Here is a 6,399-nt window from a genome sequence, read left to right on the forward strand (position 1 = left end):
CGTGGGGCGGCGGGAGACACTAGCTGTTCTGTCACCTAAGTGTATTTGGAAGAGGAAAAAGAGCTATTCAGCATTAAAGATTCAGGAATGCCTGTTGACATATTAAGGAAACAACCTCGGGGGACAGCTGACACGGCTCCAAGAAGCATTACCAAGGGAACAGTGACGCAAATGTCTTCCATTTTTACAGGCTGGCAGCCGGCCAGGTTCCCTCGCCTGATGGCTGATGTAATGCTAATCCCTATCTGGGTTAGCGCTCGGATATCAACCACAGCGGCTCACTCTGCTGCAATCAATACAGCACACTTTTTATAGAAGAGCGTATAAAAAAAATTCTGCTCTAATCTACTAGGAATATGTACAGTAGAGTAATAGCAGGGGAAATCTAATGGCTGGCCTGGAGCTCGCCCCAGCGCCTGCTTTCGCAAGCGTGCACGTCTGTGCGCAGGCTTGTACACAAACCCGTCTACACCTCGAATAATGGCAAGTCCGGGGGACAGCCACACGTGGAGAAAGGGCTGGCTGTTCATCACGTGCAAGAAGAGCCTTCCAATTCTTTTATTAAGTGATGTAGCAGAGAAAAAAACAAACACGCAAAATGGGACTGGAAATTAAAATTGGCTATCAGTCATAGCGTGGAATAAAATGGGGTTTTTATGTCATAATGATGACATTTTGTACTTCTATGAGTACCAGAGAGCTCTGCGGGGATTAACGAAGCCTCGCAGCAGCTCTACAGGGTTGACAGCACCGAGGCAGGGTGAAGGACTCACAGCGAGTCACCAGCAGTCAAAACTCTTCAGCCCCACAGCCAGTGTGTCAGTTCCTTCGCAGCGGACGCCGACACCAGTACCTTAAGACAAGAAAAGAGCAGGAGAGGAATCCAGGGGTCCTGACATACCATGTAATTACCTGAGTAGTAATTTGGTTTGCTCATAAGAGAAGAACTTTGAAATCTTGAGTAACCTCCAGTGAATGTCATAGAATCACAGAATCATGGAATGCTTTGGGTTGGAAGGAACCTTCAGAGGCCACCCAGCCCAACCCCCCTGCGGTGAGCAGGGACATTTTCACCTGGGTCAGGTTGCTCAGAGCCCCGTCCAACCTGGTCTTGAATGTTTCCAGGGATGGGGCATCAAACACCTCTCTGGGCATCCTGAGCCAGGGTTTCACCATCCTCATCATAAATTTCTTCCTTATATCCAGTCTAAATAGTCCTGGCTTTACACCTTCTACTATGTAAAGCCCTTCCAGTGCTTCACTGCACCCTGTAACGACCCTGAAGAACTGGTTTGCTATTCACTGATAGTGCAGCTTCCCAGATCATCACCCTACCTCCTTACAAGCAATAACCCCCCAGCAGCTTATTTCAGAGGATACTGGTGTCATAACTGTGAAAGCTTCTAAGTGTCTTCTTGCCCCAGATAAAATTTTGAGATAAACTTTGTGGGTAACAAAGCAGATGAATTCCAGCCTGTATCCAACACTGAGCGTGATGAGGACCTATGCAGGCCAAAATAGTGTTTCCTTCTGTTCCTCCTTTATCAGATAAAATTTAAGGGGAATTTCAGGAAAGCAGTACTTTAAAATAGAAGCTGACATTCCAGTAATATTAGTCCTTGGGTGAACTCCTGGCAGATGTAAGAAGAGCATTAATCCTGTCATCCAGGGTTTCCAGAGGGGGTCAGCTTCACAGAACAGCCTGAGAGCTGGGTTGATATTTCGGGAAAATCCAGTTACAAGGCCTGTGGAGATCAAAAAGGCAACACTCTCAGCCACATCCTTTCCCAGGCCACACTCCAGACAACCTTTCCACAGCAGCTGGTGTTGACCGGACCAAGTAGCTGCCTCTACCTTCCACTGGCACCAGAGCTGAAGGGCATCAGTGTCTGCCCGCGTTAGCCTGTATCTGCTCAAGCAGCCACACGGCGTGAAGCTCCCGTGAGATGCTCACCAGCACCCAGCTGCCACCTCACACATCCATCAGGCGTTTCCTCGCGTTCGTACCTCCCTTTTCCCAGGAGCCGCCGTGGCACGGTGCAGTTTCTGGCCACCCCTCCCTCCTCTGCTCTTCGTTCCCTGCCAGCTGGGTCCTGGCCAGAGCAGCAGTGGCTGCAGGCAGGGCTGCCTGTGGGAGCGATGGGGGCTGGGGTCTGCAGGGAGGGCTTTCCCGGCCCCTCCAAGCAGGCAGAAAGGCTCCAGAAACAAAAGGTGGAAGTCAAGAACGGGGCAGGAGGTACCAAAAAGGACAGGGCAGGTATGGGGAGGTGAAAGCAGGGAGAGAAGAGCATTTGGCCTCACCACTTCTTCCTTGGTTTCTACACCTTCGGAGCCCAGAAGCCAGGGTCTCCTTGCATCCCCCCCACCCACGCTGCTGCCTGGCCCAGCATCAGCTCCTCTGCCTTCAGGTTTCAAAAAGAAGACGCTTTAAGGGAACGGATGGTCTTGTTACCACAGCCTCATAAAACAGGCCAGCTGAGAGCAGTAATATCGTTGCATTACCCTCTCTCTGATTTGCGAAGAGCTAAAATGTTTGATGGCCAAAGAGCCTCCCTTCTCCAACAAAGGATTTAACGAAGTTTGCTCACATGAAACTAATGGAGGAGAGAGTATATCTCCCTTTCAAGAGAAGTAAGGAAGAGGCAAATAGCTTAAAAGAAGATACATTTTAGCACACCACACGCATGTCAGTGCTCCAGACGTGCCCTCCCTTTGCAGCACACGCACACGTAACAGGGAGGGAACTGTAAGCCCAGTTCTCCTCGCCAGCAGTCAGAGATGACCTCATGGAATTACGATGCAATCCCAATGTGAAAGGAAAATCCAAGTCCTTCCTGCGCAATCTATAGGACGTTTGCACAATTTTTAACATATGTGTTTCTATTTCCTTAATATTTAATGAAATGCTTAAGAAAAACATGTTCTAAAAATGTTGATGTAATTACAGTTTGTTGTGCTTGAATTCTGAATGGAGAACAGTCTCCATTATTTTCTCCACATGCTCGTACCACGTTATATTAAAAACATATTCTACTCAGTCAGACATGTGTTGTGTGCTTTATAAACACTTGGCACGGTTGGAAACATTCATGTTTAGCAAAAATCCCACCGCCATCAAATGCAACGTGGAGAACCTCCTTTGCAGCAAATGGTCTGGAGCCCGACCATGGGAGGTGGTCACCAGGGGCCGTGTATGAAGGGCCTGCCCAGAGGAACCTCTTCTGCATCTGCGTGCAGCTCGGCTGCGCTCTTCGGGGTCCAGCACGGTGGAGTGGAGGGCTCTCCTCTCCAGAGGACACAAACCCGAGCAAGAAGACTCCAGACAAGTTAACACTCTGGTCTAGGTGGAGTTTGTATTCTTGTATTTTAAAATACATGATACGTATCAGTTGGCGTCAGTGCCCTGCAAGGTTCGTTGCCTTCCCAGCTTCTCACACTTATGGTGTGGTCCAAGAATCTCTGACAATCCAATTAATGTGACTCAGGTGTTATCACACAACCTTTCTTACTCTTACACCTGACTTCACTGCAGTACTCCTAGAATTATTCAGAGAACTCCAAAAAGATCATCATAGTATTTTGTTTTAAAATGTTCATGCAAGGCTGATGTTCATAATCTCTAGTGACCAATTGGTAAAACTAGGTGGTTTTCAGGGCAAAATCCTTGGACAAAATTCACAGGAGTCAGCAAACGTCAGCTTTTCATTCGCAGAGCAAACATGGTCCTGTGTTTTCAGTGCAAGAATCATCCTTACCTAGGCCACTTCATGCAGCAGCTGGGGATTTCCACATTTTTCCTATACATAAATAAAATAAACCTGGGGTGTGGATCAGTCTGCGGTTCCAAACCCTCTGATTCCTGTCCAAAACGACAGCCCCGTCAGGTGCAAAATAGACTCCTCTTCCCAGCTGGAATAACATGTGCACTACGTGCAGAGCTGGAGTCAGTGGGTAGTCAGATGGATTCGGGCCGGTTCCATATTCATGGAAGGGTCAGAAAGAAAACATGAGCAATCGAGAGCATTTTGCAGACCTTCGCTTTACAATGCATCATCCTACGCCGCATAAATATACATGGGCAGCTTGTGAGAGATACAAGCCAGTTCTTAGGCTTTCATGCCTGATGGCATCTTGACGTGACAACAGCATGGTTCAGCCACATGCAGGAAATACTGCTGATGGAAATAGGCATTTAGCAAAGAAAAACAAGCATTTCTTTGCCTGAGGAATGCTGAAATGGGAGCTTTCTTTCCCGAATTCATAGGAATGTCTTTCCTTTTATTCGTGATGGCGACTGTGTGGCAATTCACAACAGTTTTCCTCACGGTTTTCATGTTACACTGTTTTTCAATATGTGGTTCCCTGTCCCAGACGCACACTGGTCAGGGGGCAAGGCTGAGATCTGTAAACCCTCCTAGCAGCCCTGTGAACAGCAGGACCTGTGTTCCCAGCCAGGTGACGTGAGCAGGGTCTGTGCAGGCTGCCCACTCCTGCAGCTCCCATCTTTCAGAGCAGGGCTGTAACCATCCCCACGTGTTCTTCTGGACGGACAACCAGGCTCCTCCAGAACTCAAAAGTCCTATTCCTAAATCTAGTGAAGAATCTGCTTTAGCCCAGAGCACTGGGGTCTGGGTTTCTTTTCAAGCTCCTGCACAAACATGAATTAGCTAGAGAGGGACTTACCTGTTGTGCTACAACAAGCTTCACACAGAAGTAGAGGGACACTAACCTTGGTCTTAACAGCAGAACCCGCCTCTGAAGGTGTGTTTCTTACTGCGAAAGCACCCATCAAGGCAAGCATTTGGCCTTCTGCCTTGAAATGAAGACACATCTAGCTGGAGAGCTAAGCTGGGACCTGGCCTGGCGAACGTTGCCCAACAATGTGGTTGAGGAAGCCAAAGAAAGGGACTCTTCTTTATCCTACCCATTCGGCATTCATGCTCTGTCCGGCTGCATGTGACCAAGCTGCTGAGTCTCTGACCATCAGAGGAGACTGATGGTCTCTGAGACCATCCGCTGCTGAGTCTCTGACCATCAGAGGAGCCGTGCTCGGATCTGAGCAGCTGGAACCCCTGCAGCCCCGGGTCATTCCCGTATTTAAGTATGGCTCCATACTTCAGTGGCACAATAGATATGGGAATTGAAAGCACAAAAACTGCCAACCTCTGATACGGCCTCTACAACAGAATCCCTCGGTGGCTTTAGGCAAGGTACTTAAGATCTCTGCCTCGGTTTTCCCGTTTGCAGAAGGGGGCTAATAATACTCAGCCACCTACTCCACAGGGGAGTCCTGAGGATTCGTTACTTAATGTAAAGTGGCTAGAAGATGAAAACCTGCATGTAAGTGCCAAGTGTGATTACAGTTACCCGTGTTTAGCTTCAATTTTTGAGACTTGCTTTCCTCTTTGAAATGAGGAAAAGTATTCCTCATAGTCAACCAAGATTAGTGTTTTACACTGCATTTCCTACAGAAGTGGGAAGCAGCCTTGGGAGTGTGAGCGAGCAGGAGAAAAATGTGTCCCCTTGGATCCCAATCTACCTTTTACATCCTCTCAGGAAATTGTTTTGAAAGAGCCTCGACACTTGGTGCAATATGCTGCAGTCACAAGGCAAAAATTTTACTCTTTCAAGAATGTTTTATGAGCCCCAGGAATACATCATCTCTAGCAGGGATGGTTAAGCATAATGTTGAGAGTCTGTGTTTTTCCCTAGAGGCAGAGAAATCATTCCAAGCTTTTCTTCAATTTGGTCATGAAACTTTAACAAGAACATACCGAGGGCCATTCTAGCAGATTGCTGGAATACTTACATTAGGGCAAACCAAGGGGAGTGTTTTGACTGACCAAATTATTTCCTTCGACCTCAAATGAGTTAAATGTTTGATTTGAAGTGACAGTTCCGGTATGGCAAACTACTTCCACGGCAATGCGGTCAGCGTTATGCTTGGTCAGCATCTTTCTGCAGACCGGCATAACTGTGTTTGGCAACATGACAGTGATGGAGAGCAGGGGAACTGGTCATCCTAACACCAGCTGCGCTGAGACTACCATCTGCAATAAACAAAAGCAACAAACAAAAGGACCCGTTCAGTATTTGCAAATGCTAAGATTATTGGAAACAAAGGAAATTATTTTGTTGCCCCAGAAAAAAAAAATATGGAATTTTATGATTGTTCTGAAAAAGCCCCCTGCCATGAACTGCTGCCACTCCTAAGAATTCAGAGCATGCAGCTAATGCACATGGCCCTGCTTCCAACTTCATTAATATGAGATCTTGGCACTGCAGGAGCACCTCCTTGTGCGTACTGGCTCCAGATCTGGCCTAAGCACAGAATTATGTTTCTGTTGCATTAGTCAGAGCGCACAACGTGGTGTTTATGCCAGTTTTATGCTGACTGGA

The sequence above is a fragment of the Opisthocomus hoazin genome, chromosome 2 (genome assembly GCF_030867145.1).
Source record: "Opisthocomus hoazin isolate bOpiHoa1 chromosome 2, bOpiHoa1.hap1, whole genome shotgun sequence".
NCBI lineage: Eukaryota > Metazoa > Chordata > Aves > Opisthocomiformes > Opisthocomidae > Opisthocomus > Opisthocomus hoazin.